The sequence below is a fragment of the Anopheles gambiae genome, chromosome 2 (assembly GCF_943734735.2).
Source record: "Anopheles gambiae chromosome 2, idAnoGambNW_F1_1, whole genome shotgun sequence".
Taxonomy (NCBI): domain Eukaryota; kingdom Metazoa; phylum Arthropoda; class Insecta; order Diptera; family Culicidae; genus Anopheles; species Anopheles gambiae.
Window position 1 is genome coordinate 52,465,281 of NC_064601.1, and position 14,976 is coordinate 52,480,256.

The following is a 14,976-nucleotide window of genomic DNA, read 5'->3' on the forward strand; positions in this document are numbered from 1 at the left end:
TTTTTATTATACAGGAGGAACCATCCAAAAATTAATTGATAACAAACCCAAAGTCAAAATTTAAAATGTTTTACGTGACTCTGGTGTGAATGTTAAAAGAAAACGCTTGAAACCCCAATCCAAAAGGAGGAACTTGTGACGAGCTATCCGATGACTTATAACCGAAACCAAGCCGAAACTGAAACTAATCTTAAACCAGTACCAGCCTTGGTACTGATACTCAACTCATACTCGTCCTGGTACTTGATCTTGAATCAATATGCATATGCGAAGCTGTTCCTGTGCATATCCGTGACCGGTCAAACTAACTCCACCATTACACACCCGGCTCACTCACACCTTTTTATTGCAAAAAATGCTGCCATGGTTATACAGCAGAACGCATAACCTGCAAATTGGACCACAGCATCGACATCATCCTCTCACCAGACAGCGAATGATAGCGAAAACTGTTAAAATTCCTTCGTATAACTAGCCTTTATAAAGAACTCTAATCAGAAAATAGCTTTACGCAAACCGAGATTAACCGGTATAAGGTAACTGCAAGCCACAAATGACTTGCAAAGAAGAATGTTAGATTTTAAGCTTAGAATTAATCAACCGATTATAATAGGCGAATGAAGCCAATTGACTCAAAGTCTCTATTTAAAAAAAAAACCTCCAAGCCACTCTAAGTGCCTTCCAGTCCTGGTACTCTGTGAATGATTTGGTGCTTTAGCCTACGACTACGCGTTGATACCATTGATCTACCAGCTGCTTACGCCCTGACCTTTTTAGAATCGATCCAGCGCAAGTTCACGCGGTTCGCTTTGCGCTCCTGGAGTGTCCAGCTGGACTTTGAGGGGCACTGTGCACTGCTTGGCCTGGAGATTTTGAAGCAACAGCACTGCAAGGCTCAGTTGCTGTTTGTCGCGGGACTTTTTGACAATCGGATCCATTCCGTCGGCGCTTCTTTCGAGGATCAACATGTATGTCCCGCCGCGATCGCTCCGAGCTAGATCGCTACTCGACGTGGAGGAACGCAGAACTCGCTTCGGCTCCTCTGATCCGTTTATTCGTATGTGCCGTGAGTTTAATGTAATTTGTTTATTTGTTTGAAAGTTAACCCATCGAACTCATGTGGTTTAAACGGGTGATCTAATATTAGTTTACGTAGGATTGACTATCCTACTATGGGGGAAATCAATTAGTCACTGAAAGCCAACCCCACAAGTATGTACAGGTAGGCCTTGACCGACAACGGTTGTTGAGCCAAAGAAGAAGAAAAAGAAGATATGTAAAAACGACAAAAAACGAAGAAAACACGGTTTATGTGGTCTTTAATTGAGATAGACGTAAACGCTCCCTGAATGTAGCCTGACTTATGTCGGAGGCGAACAAATCAGCGGATGAGTTAAAGCTTCTAGACATGGACACTACTATAGGGTTATTTTCTCCGTAACGCGTGTTGCCTCGATCGAGTGAGAGAAATACACGATGCCGGGCTGCTACTCTGGGTACGTGGAAATTGATATGCTCTAGGATACGCGGTGCGTCTATCGTTCGGTTCAGAACTCCTGCTACGAATAGAGCATGAGCATTTTTTTTCTGCGGTTGCTTAACGTCTCAAGACCCAGTAGTAGACAGCGCGATTCGTAGGGTGACAACCGAGAGCGGTCATTCCAGGGTAACATCCGAAGAGCGTAATGAGATAGCTTTCTTTGGACTGATTCTATCCTCTCTATCCACACGTGCGTGTAAGGACACCACGCAATAGACGTGTATTCTAAAATAGATCTAACCAGACTAGCATAAAGTGCGGTAATGGCAGTCGGGTCACTAAAATCTCTTGTCATCTTAAAAATAAATCCTAATGTTTTGTTTGCGCGATTTACGATATCCTCATAGGGCAGTATTTCTGATCGTCATCAACATGACATGTCGCGCGCTGCGTTGTTAAATTGTATTCATGCCGTGCGATCTTCTACGCGTTAATTATTTTTACCTAAGACTAAACGTGACAAATCCATGGCTGAAACGTGACTTTAATATAATGAATCCGAACACGCTTCAAGAGGGCCACTCGCGGTCCGTAGAATTTAACTTAATAAATAACAAAGAACAAATATGGAACTGATGCTTAATCCATACCGTTCCTGGAAACAACCACGAATCCATAATGTACTAGGTTAAACTGTACCATTGACTATGAACTGGAACTGATCATGTAGAGATATAAATTATAAACATCTTTTTAGCACACTTTTGATTAACTGAGGCTTTCCCGGAAACTCCTCTCTTCATTTCTTCACTCGGTCGAGCGAAAGAGAAGTTTACTCGCTTTGGATGTTTCGCTCGATTTTGCCTGACCATTACTCTAACGGGTAAAACTGTAGCAACCCCCCTACTACCGGTCGACCACCACCATCCACCATTGGACTTCAATCTCAACATTGATACTCCTGCCGCCCAACTACCATCTAATGTTGCGGAAAGGCGGCTCGATTTTAGTCGTATTAATTTGCCTAAGCTCGAGAGATTGATCTCACATTATGACGAATCTTTTGACTGCTCGAACTTTTTAACTCTTGACCATGCTGTCGATGATTTCTCTCAGTTTATGCGAACGGCACTTAACGAATGCGTCCCCGTCAAAAAGCCGCATCGAGGTCCGGCCTGGGGTGACCGCACACTACGTACATTGAAAAGAGCGAAACGTGCTGCATATCGTAACTCGCGTGATCGAAGGTGTCCCGCTTTGCGGGTTTAGCACAATAGCGTCCACACACTTTATCGACGCTATAACAGAATCTGCCACCGCAGGTACCTACGCAATATAGAAAAAAAGCTGCGCGTGCATCCTCAACACTTTTGGACCTACGCAAACAATAAGCGCAAATCTTCCGGTTTCCCAGGTTTGATCCGCTACAAGGGGAACCAAGCTTGCACACTCCCAGATATGTGCGATTTGTTTGCTACACGTTTTGAGGACACTTTTGTTTCTGAAAACATGCACCCCGAGGCTCTTCATGCTGCACTTACTAACACACCCGCAGATGCACTTCGTCCCATGCTTCCGGCCATTAATACCTCGTCAGTCACCCGCGCCATAGACCGCCTAAAGATGTCCTACACCGCCGGCCCTGATGGCATCCCGGCAGTGATCCTGAAAAAGTGCACTGCGTCGATTGCTCCGATACTAGTAAAAATCTTCGAGGAATCACTACGTTCATGCACCTTTCCTATCTCCTGGAAGGTCTCATGGTTAACACCAATCCATAAGAAAGGCTGCAAGAATGAGGCTTCTAACTATCGCGGCATTACATCGCTAGCGGCCATTGCAAAAGTGCTCGAGCTGCTTGTTTATGAACCGTTACTGGCCTCTGCCTGCAACTACATCAGCCCGAATCAGCACGGATTTGTCCCTAACAGATCAACAACCACAAACCTTATGCAATACGTCAGCAGCTGCCATAAATCCATTGCTGCTCGCCTTCAAGTAGATGTCATTTACACCGATTTAAAAGCCGCCTTCGATAGGATATCTCACGTCATATTACTAGCAAAACTCGACAGACTTGGCCTCCCAGATCCCCTAGTTGCTTGGCTGAGATCATACCTAATGGGCCGCACTTATTCCGTTAGGATAGGGCCCCATTTATCTAGATCCCTCCGTGCTTCTTCTGGCGTCCCTCAAGGCAGCAATCCGGGACCTTTACTATTTGTCCTTTATATAAATGATGTCTCCACGATCCTTCCTGCGGATAATCACCTGCTCTATGCGGACGACACCACAATCTTTTGGCAAATCCAGGGACCAGACGACCATCGCATACTCCAGGCTTCACTAGAAGAATTCGATAACTGGTGCACGCGAAACTCCTTAACCATTTGTGTTGATAAGTGTGTTACCATCACCATCAGCCGTTCTCGCTCTCCAGTGCATTTCGACTACACGCTAAACGGGCAAACTTTGCAGAGAGTCGATTGTGTCAAGGACTTGGGTGTTTTCGTCGACGCGAGACTCACGTTTGAGCAACACCTTGATCACGTTGTGACAAGATGCAGTCAATTGTTAGGTTTAGTCGTTAATATGACTCGCGAGCTCTCTGACCCAATCTGCATCAAAACTCTTTATTGTGCTCTTATTCGATCAGTGCTGGAGTATGGCAGCGTTGTGTGGTGGCCCTCCTCTGCTCGGGGGGTTGCGCGCTTGGAGTCCATCCAGCGTAGGGCTACCCGTTTCGCGCTCCGTTCGTGGGGCAGCAACAACAACGTCTACACAACAAGGTGTTTGTTGCTCGGGTTACCCCAACTCGACGACCAAATACGAAATGCTAGGCTGGCTTTTATCGTTGGGCTTCTCAGTGGTAGCATCGATTGTCCAGTTTTGCTCTCGTCGATACAGCTGTACGTGCCCGCAAGAACTCTCCGCCCTCGGGCGATGCTGGCTATCCCAGAGACAAGGACCGCCTTCGCCTCCCGAGACCCGTTTTTGCGTATATGTCTTGCTCTGAATGCGGAATCTGATGCGTATGAGCCCGGCATGACGATAGCAAATGTGTTGAGTTGCATTAATTTACTTCGCGCCTCTCGCCAGAATCTTTAGCGTGCTTGTAATTGTTGTTGTTGTTATTATTGTGTTATTTTAAAGCGTGTGACTATTTATGTTTTATTCCTATTATACCCTTACATATATCGAGAGGGCTTTTGAGGTCCGTCGATCATTCAATAAATATACAAATATACAAATATACAAACAGATCACAAACCCACATCGGCTTTATAACCATTCACTAATCTATTCCGATTTTGGAAATCTATATTTTATCTTCAGTCCTGAAACTGTAGCTAGTTTTGAATTTAGCACGAATGTTGAACCTGTATCGGTCCTGGAACCGATACAGTTCCTGTTTTGAACCAGTAGTACAACTCGCACGTCGGCTAACTATTCCCTGCAGTATTTTTGCAACGTATGAACAATCGTGGACATTAGCGTAAGAAACAAGGTCACTTTGTATAGTGATTAAACGCTTCATTCGCTTTCACAACTAAAATTGCCATAAGGCATAACGTTCTGCCAAATCGAAGAAGAATGGCAAAAGAAAAAGCTTGGAATAAGAAGAAGGAACGCATGTTACATTGAAACGATCGTACTCTGACATTTATTACGACTTGTTGTTCGAACGCTTCGAGCGGAGTGGCATTGTAGAGAAGATGTACGGGCAAACCAACACTTACCTATCGCTTTTCACCCTACACAATGGCAAAAGTGTTAATTATCCTCCATAGATTTACGTTTCGCCCTGTGTCATCACACCTTCCACGGTGGCCTGGCCAAGAAACTGAAACGGAGAAGATAGTAGCACATTAGTTAAACTAAACCCATACACGTTCACGCACACACACATAAATTGAGCGGAGCGGCTGTTAACACCGTGCAACGCGACGATAAATTCATTAGCCTTTCTGTGCAGATCCGTACAGTACCGTGGGCCCGGTGTGGATCCAGCGCTGCCTGTGTTGTGCCCGGTGGTTGATATGTGGCGCATCTACGCGTATGTACGCATCCGTCCGCCTCCCGAGCGTGAGCCCGGAAACGGTTTAGTCTGCATAAGTAATGATGCTAATTGATTTTCTTGTGAACCCAACGACCAAAGGGAAGGCAAAGCCGGTGGCGCGTGCACACCTGCACCCCCACCGGTCCACAGCCGTAGGGATGCATAATTTATTCGACGAAATTAGCTGGTGGGCGGGCCCGAGACAGGGCCGGGGCAGAGCTCGGTGGCAATGGAGCAAGCGCGCGTGTAAGCTTATCCCAGTAGTTTGCTCCTTGGTTAAGTTGGTTTTTGTCAGTTACTGATTATCAGGGAGCACTCCCAACCTCTCTCCATCTCTCTCTGTCTCTTTGGGTGCAGAAGGTGTATACTGGTATTTTGCCCCCGTAATTAACCTTTAGCCAATCTCCGGAGTTTCGGATGCTCGCTCTAAAGTAGAGTCAAATACCTTTCTCCGTTGGTGTTACATTGCTGGACCGATGAACGGTTACTGTAAGTAACGAGCTCTATGGAGCAAGGTGAGCTTTTTTGGCACAAACTACTATTTTGAAGCGTTTTAAACGCCATTTCAATTGCATCTTGAACGAATGATTATTTCTAACAACAACATTCATAATCTTCGCTCAACGCGGTGTCCGAAATCATCTCGCACAGTGTGTGTCTCGAGGGCAGAAACAAAGCACATTTCTTGCTGTCGCCAGAAAATTAACCAAAGTCTCCACACCATGATGATAATCTCTGTTTGCCCGTTTCACCGGCCCCAATTCCCCCAATTCCGAAAAGCTGTCACTAAATGTGATCCTCGTTACGGGGGGTCCTGTGCCGATGGCCCCGTGCACACGAATGAAAAGCTTCCTCTCTGGCCCACGCGTCACCACGCCACATCAACGACATAAGGGAGATTAAGCATAAGGGGTGGAAAATTGGAGATTGCAAGCTTGACTTTTTTCCCGTCCATTATGCCGGCCGCCATTGCCGGGTGGCTGGCTACACAAACGATACGCTGGATACGTGATAATGGCAAAGTCTTAATTGAAAATCGGGCAGCGCGCAACGACGTTCGTGACCCCAGCGGCGGCGGTGTGGCAAGCTGTGGCAAGCTTTCGCGTGATTGCTCCCGTGAGCGCCATTCCAGGCGTCGGCAACAATGGCACTTCTTACACCGGAGCGTTCCTCCGACCAGTGCTGGCCGATATTAGCATTGTTTGCATTATTAAAACAACTTTTATCGTTTGTCTGTCGGTGGCTATTTTACGGTTCAAGTGTGACCAACGCCATCAAAGGTAATCAGTGAAACGGGGCGACACGGAGGGACAATGTCTTTCACAGCTGCTAGTGCTTTATTTGTACGGGTGCGATTTTGAAAAGACAACCAACAAAAAAAGAAGAAAATTCAAACCAAACTTGCTCTCTTTCACCAAACCAACGCTCAATAAACGCACAGATAAAATATAAACGATGAAAGCAAAAATCTACATAATTTTATTCGCTTCTCGCTCTGCTCCAAAGACCAAACATTACCATCAGGCTCAGTAAAGTTCGGAACAAAGGGCATTACTAAATAAAAGAAATCATGCTTTTGCCACAACAAAAGCATACTTATTTCGCATCACCAAATCGGCCGGTGCGCGCGTAAAGAGGGGTTCCAAAGGGTTTTAATTACTGGCGCTACCCTGATGATAGCCGGACTTAATTAAGTCCATATTACGCTACCCCGCTCGTGAAACAACGGATGCAATACACGATCGAAACGAGTTTCCTATGCAGCTCTGCGTCTAGTGTATTTGTGTGTCTGTTTATGGTGCATCCTTTAAAGCATTCCGTCACAATGCCAAGCCAAACAATGGAAAATGCTAACCAACTACAGTCGGAGCAAAAGTCTCCGGACTGCATACGCAAATGTTATTGCAACTGGTGCTGGTACATCAGCTATATTGTGCTTTTTTAAGCATGATGAAATAATAAAAAGAGAAGTGATGCAAATTATGTACCCGGGTGTGCTAACAAACTACTGTACAGGGCTGAGCAGTTTAGTTCACTAACAACATTGTCAGGTATTGTGACGTGCTTTTAAAATTACACTTTTTATAATGATTGTTTTTTTTGCAATCCTTCTGTTGCTGTTTTTCATAGATAGATATATATAAAATAAATACATATCTTTCCAGTTTGAAAATAATTTCATGTACAACGTCCGGTGCAAGACGGTTGAAAATTTGTCAAATTGCGCCAAAGGGACGCGCTTTACCTGTCCCCTGTACAAACTAGATGCGTAAGAAAAAACGGACAAAACTTATAAGGCAAACGTGGTATAGTTACTTCCACGAACCAACACCGTATAGAAATTATGATAGATTATACATGATAGAATACGAGGTGCTTGATGCTTACAGTCGTTGCTACCTAATTTTGACTCTAAGGCATCAATTTTTGACTCTAACGCACCTGTTTTTGTCTGTAAGTCTTCAATTTTTGACTCTTGTTCGAATCATGACAATTTTACAAGGTATTTAAGCAGATTTTTTAATAATTGTTATTTTACATCGCATAAAAAATACAAAAACTGTGTAAATTAATTGTTTTTTGAGATAAAATTAATAAATTTTATAAATTCTAAAGCTCTTGTTTTCAGCTGAAAAAACATACCAATTTTTTCACTCCATTGAATTTTTCAAAATTTATAAATCAATTGTTTTATTTTAAATGCTATCTATGAAATTATTCACTACTTAACTTAATTTCATATTAAGTTCAATAATCTCAGAACACACAGTTTCAGAAATTACTCAAAATTTTGTAAATAAAGCGATTGACTCACAGTCAAAAATTGATGCCTTCGAGGCAAAAATTGATGCGCACTGTCAAAAATTGATGCCTTTGAGGCAAAAATAGGTGAGTTAGAGTCAAAATTTAGCGGCAACGACTGTAAATACGAGATGCTTAAATTTAAGAGTTATTAAGTTTTTTATGTTGTTGTTAAATCTGAGACAGAGTCTTTTACAAAGGGTTTAAAAGTCAAATGGGACCATTCCATTACATAGTGACAGAAAAATCCATTATTTTGTGAAATGTGTCTACACTTTTCCAAAATCCTTAGGATTTCATAAATGGCTGTAAATGACCACATAACATAACACATAACTGGATTTGCTAAAATTCATTGCCTTTTGACGATATTTTTTTGCATTTTAAGTGATTTTCACCATCGTGCCACTATAAGTACACAAAACTAGCATGTTCCTTTAGCGGTTATAGTCATAACACCAATAAAAACAAGAGATTCTAGTTTTTTCCACGATATTTTTGATTGGTAGTATTTTTTTCACTAAAATATATAGCAATTAAGGTTATTTTAAATATTACTTTATTTTAATATTGCAAAGGCCCCTGCAATTATCTTCAATAAATAAATAAATAACGGTAGGTATAACGAAGCAGTCACAAAATATGTATTTTTTCGTAAATTTGTGGTGTTTGATGGTAAAAATGGTTATGATTGCGAAGATAAAAGATATTACTTTAAATCTGTTAAATCACATCTGTACCCCTACAAATTGCACCACTATTGGAACATTTACCCTATCTCTATAAAACTACATTAATCTTTGTATCTATCAAGTGGTCCATCAAGTTGGTAGGCTTCTGCTACATAGAAGAACCGAATACCAATGGTGTCTATATCATCAGCGTATGTCAGGAACCCGAAGTCTCCAGCCTCGAGTCGCGGATGGCCCACTTCAGCGCCAAATTGAATAGGAGACAGGCAAATGACGTTGGTCATAGTCATTCTATCTAGCCTTATCAGTTTGGGCGGGATTCCAAAAGACTTCTCAGAGTTGCTGGGCAAAATCAATAGAGCAACTAGTACTCTAACATATCGTGAATTCTTAATTAAATTAGGACTGAGACAGTATAGCAGTTTTGACATTAGGAGGCGAGAGTATAGCTCTAATGAACCTTTGTTGTCCATGTCTAGAGTTTTTAAACTATGTGTATTTTAATTTAATCACTCTATTCTATTCAAAATCACATACTAAATCTTTTCAATCAGCTCTTAATAGAATAATTAGTGATAGTTCAGCATAGCATAGGATAGTTATCAAGTTGCTTAGGCCACATGTATGTTAGAACATTTTAAAAATAAATAAATAATTCAATAAATAAATAATAAAAAAGAAGAAGCTAAAAATTTACAACTTTCGCGGTCTTCAATCATCGGTAAGTGGAATGATTTCCCTGGCGCATTCTCGTACAGTGATGTCTCTACTTATGAACTCTACATTTGAAAGCTTATCGTACCAAAAATTGCACAATAAGATCGCTCTAAATACTGCAAAGTTGATTCACAGTCCTCAGGCCAAGTGATAAAGATTCTTCACTGTATTTAAATAATTAATTCAAATCTAACTGCACACTCCTCAAATATAGCAACGTCCATGTGACTTCTTTGTTTGGCACACAAACTTCCAAACCAATGACCTTCAAGCAATTGAAAAGTGGTACGCGTGAATCACACGCTTCCAACAAAACAAAAACCATTCGTTCCTAGGTACCAATTCACTTAACTGCTGACTTCAATTTTCATGTTTACGTGCCCATATCTTCGCCCGCATTTCAAACGCATTGACAGTAGTTTCAATATTGTTGGTACGCCCATACTCGTTATGCACCAGCTGTATGCATCGTAAAAGTATCATAATGATCGACACAGCACGGGAATAGCATCCGCCCAGCAAAACACCAGAAACAGAGTGATTTTATTATGCCCAGTCTCAAGGTTTCGTTCTGGGGATGGTCGCCTCTAGACGCAAACCCTTGCAAATGCAACTCTTACCATCTTCCCCCAACCAGGGCGTCCTGGTACGATGCAATCGCCGCCGCAACCATAAACCGACCAGCAGACGGTGCTCCAAACACAGAAACAACCAGCGAAAAGCATAAAGGACAATGAATGGATTCTCCGATCGAAAGCGCACAACAATAATAGCACGCCATCGAGAGGTTGGTGTGGTCGTCGTTTTGATATTGTCGTCGAAATGGAGGTTACGATGGACCTGTTTTGCTTGGCTCTCTTTCTCACTCTCGCTATTTTGTTCGCATACGACGACGACGACGATGACGACGACGACCGAGAGTGTACACCGAAGGCGTCTTTCATCACTGACCAAATAAGGGATCGGTGGCCTGCATTGGGCTTGCACTCCTCGGGCACAGCATCTTGAAGAAACACGCGTGCTGCTGGCGGTGCTTACCGAAAAAGGACAAAAAGGTTGCACCGAACAACCAGTCAACCTAATTGTTTGTTTTACGATTTAAAGAATCGGAGGGGAAGTGGTTAATGGAGTAAGGGGAGCGGACTTCACGTTTGGGGTCAACAGTGATTGTTGACCAGCCTCCGCTTCTGAGCTGCTTTATGCATTGCAGGCATATTCTGGCAATAAATATAGTAATTCTGGGCAACGGGTTTAAGGGATGGATGGAGGTTAACGATTGAACCCTGGGTTTTGCTCATTGTTGGCAAGTTTGCAGGCACAGCGAGAGATTCTCGCAATCCAAATCCCAATTAAATCATCCGTTTTTCAATGTGAAAAGTTGCAACGTTTCGGGAAATGCAAGTGTACAAGAACGAAGCTTCACTTATACCTTTAAGTCATTTTGCGATCTTGTTTTAACAGAGGGATAGGATCGAATTAGTCTTCTTCTTCTCTTCTTATATTTGGCGTAACGTCCTACGCGGACATGCCGGCCTTTACAGGCTTTCGAGAATTAATTCATTACCACGCAGCCGGATAGTCAATTCTTGCTACGGGGGGACGGTCCATTCTAGACTTCAACCCATGACGGGCATTTTATTGAGTCGTTCTAGTTGACGACTGTACAATGGGGCCGTCGATCGAATTAGTATGTCCTTTTGGCACAGTATGTGGCGATTGGCACAGTTTCTACCCAGTAAGAAATTGCACAAATGATGTAGATTAATAGAACCTTCTTGCTTATTAATACAGTGGAGCCCGTTTATCCGGGCTTATCGGAACTAAACCTCGCCCGAATATGCGAATAACACGGATAGTGAGTCAAAGAATATATTACATCACAAATTTCTGATTTTTGGAAATTTATGTTATATTTTAATAAAAATTAACCAGTTTCTATTAACTTTACGTTATTCCAATGAGAATAATTGAAATTTGCCATGAATTATAGTGTTTTTTGTAATGACAATGTGCTCTGCTAACCTTTTTTTCATATACCCTCCTCAGAACGAAATGTCACCTTTGTATTGATCTTTCATTTCTCAACAGCACGAATAAACGGACAGCCGGATAAAAGGCTCTCCGCTTTATTTAAAAAAGGGATTTAGAATTTGACATGCTTTATTCACGTATTCTGTTCCTTTTCTTTTGGATTTTCTAGCATTTTCTAGAATATCTAGCGACTATCTACATGCATTGTAAAATATCTTGCTGTAATAAAGTTATCAATAACAATGATAAAAATGAGTAACTATTTTAATGAAATCATAATAAAAAAAACTACAATAATTAGTAGTAACAAGAGAAAAAACGAACATAATAACCATTAAAAAAACTCCAGGAAAACTCCAACAACCTGAAATTTCCAGGAAAAAACATATCCAAAAAAACAAAAAACATTCCAGAGAAATATATTGCCCATCATTTTTGCTTTATTCCTATTTTTGATTACCTTTCCAATGAAAGAGTCTATTTTAAACTTGTTATGTTCAACCGCATATAGGTTAATTTTTTATATTTGTATTTTCATTTGTACCGAACGTTCTATGGAAAAAGAACTCATAACTACTATACACCCCGACTTTCATCCTCTTTTCACAGAAAATTAACCAATTTCAAATGATTTATTTCTGCTAAAAATGCATGCAATAAAAGTGCATGATATCATACAGTGGTTGAATGAAAATCTAGATGTAAACATTGCTCGAGCACTATGTGAATGGTTTCCTCAAAACAGCTCGTCGGGTTTAATATACCATCCACAGAAATGTATGCATTAACGTTAAAATCTATGAAATGTAATCTAAATCTGATTCACATGCACCTCCTGGGTTCAGAAATTCGGATGCTGCAATTAAATAATAGGAAATTGAATCACAAAACTTAACCCTCTCTTTTCGGAACTGTGTAAACTACCCCCTACTACACTAACGCACACCAAAAACTTTGCCCCCAACCGCACAGGATCAACAAGGATCCACCCAAAAATACCCTATATTATTATTTTTATTGATGAAAGTTGTTCAAACAAACACACAGCACGGTACGTGATGGGCACACAGGCACCGAGTGCAGCAAATATGGTGCAACATCATACAGCCCTTGCCAACCAATGTGTGTGTGTGTGTATGCACATATGCAAATGCACTTGTCTGATGCATTAATGTAAAAAGCGCCATTTTCCTCTCACCATACACCCCCCCCCCTCCCTCCCGCTCCTTACCCCACCGTAAGCAACCTGCGCTTGTTGCCGATTTTTGATGCGTCTAGCCTCCCATCATCCATAGCACAGTGTGGCGCAGCACTATATGGTAGTATGGCAGTGGGCAGGTGTTGTCGAACGCTATTCCATTTTTGCGAGATTACACTTTTCAGCGTGTTCGTATCTAAATTGCTCGCGTGTTTTTCGTTTCGTTTTATTATCTCGTTTCTTTTTTCCTTCCTCTCTACCTGCTTGCCACGGTGTGTGGTGAAGCTGGTATGGCGTGCAATAACACTGGTCATACCAAGGATCAAGAGAGCCAGAGCGGGCGGGAGCGATGCACACCGAGCGATGGTTGGTAAAGTTGGCAACCCCAGCCCCTGGCACGACCAGCGAACGTGTCTCGCGTTGATTATTTTTCGTGTTTACTTAGCTGTGTGCTCTTGTTCCTCTCCCCAACCCGGGACGCACTTTGTTACCAATACACGCGATGTTAGTATTTTCAAACATTTCCTTCTCCCTCGGAAGCGATGCTCTACTACCACTGCTCCCCGCCACACCCTTTTGGGGTTTTTTTTTACATACGAAAAATGAACTCTTTATTCGAACTGTACTTTGTCCGTTCACACATACACAAACCCCTGCAGTGCGGACGGAGCCACCGAAAAAACGCAACCATTTAAGAGAGATAAAGTGTATACAATAGTTTCCTCTCGGTTTAAGAGTGACTCTTGAAAAAAAGCCACAAATTTACCAACAAAACACTCCACAGCCCTCACCAACCACTCCCTCTCGCAGACAGACAGAGAGAAAGAGAGAGAAGGAGAGAGAAGCATGAGGATACTGAAAGCAAGCGTACCTTTTAACAGCATAAACACTCACCGCGCACACATGTGATAAATAGTGGAAATAATCGTTTAAACATAAAAGCGCATCCAAAACTTCGGCGGCATCGTCGTCGTCCCCGGACGTGGTGGGTGCATCGCCATTTGCTAGTCAACATCGAACCCGTAGATAGATACGTTAAATGACCCTCCCCGGGTTGCTGTTCTCGCCAGCTTTAGTTTGCACGTACACGGGCGCACGCTATGCTCTCCCCGCCGCAAAGAGTAGATCGCAGTAAGCCGGCTCACATCGACACACACACACACACACAGCATGGAGCGCGCCCATAAAGCCGTACCATAAACATGCATTCGAAATGCAGTTAGAGAAGATTTAGTGGAAGTGCACCCGGAGTGCCCCGATCGTGTCCTGTCCGAGTCCATGAAGCAGGGCCTAGTGGGTGGGTGGTGGTACTTCCAATTTTTTATCGGTTCTTTTTTTTGTTAATAATTCTAGATGTACTGTACCTCTGCTCTGCATACATGCATGCGGGGCACGTGTGTATGGAAGGCGGGGGGGGTTTGTTTGTGTGTAGGATGTTTTGCTTGTTAAAACGGATTAAGCGGGATTGTTGGATCGTTGGAAAAAAGTGTGCCAGCCATGTACCTCTAGCGCGTGCATTTTAATGCGATCAGTAAGTGGGATCCAATAAATCTGATCAAATATGGATGATTTTGTGTTCTTCCTCCATCCATTTGAAATAAAGGGTTCATGAAAAATCCATCGAAACCATGTGGGTCAACATGGAACTGGCGCGCATAAGGTTTAAAAAGTAACACAAAAAGAGATAAAACAACGAAAAGGATACTTCCAACAGACAGTAAGCTTTAAAAAATAGAACACAAATATGAACACAGAAATACATTTTGATAAGATTTTTTTTGTTTGTTTTTATTCTCCTTTTTCTGCTTAAATTATAAAACTCTATATGCAATTATAAAGTTTCGTCTGTGTGCATGTAAGGGTGCGCCTTGGCTGCATTTGTCTCAGTGTGTATGTGTGAGTGTTTGTAAATGTGTTGCGTTTTTTTGTTTTGTGTTTGCCTGTTTTGCCAATGTACTTGTTTTGAATTTGTTTTGACTCTTGCGATGGTTTCCTC

At 42.3% G+C, this 14,976-nt stretch overlaps 1 protein-coding gene across 2 annotated transcripts in view; it reads right to left on the reverse strand.

Moving 5' to 3' along the window:
• Positions 1-14,976, reverse strand: part of LOC11175713 (uncharacterized) — a 140,244-nt gene that overhangs the window by 82,209 nt on the left and 43,059 nt on the right. For both annotated transcript variants that reach the window (XM_061643084.1, XM_061643083.1), the window contains exon 2: positions 5,221-5,324. The gene's annotated coding sequence lies outside the window, so the exon portion shown is untranslated. The remainder of the gene's footprint in view (positions 1-5,220; positions 5,325-14,976) is intronic.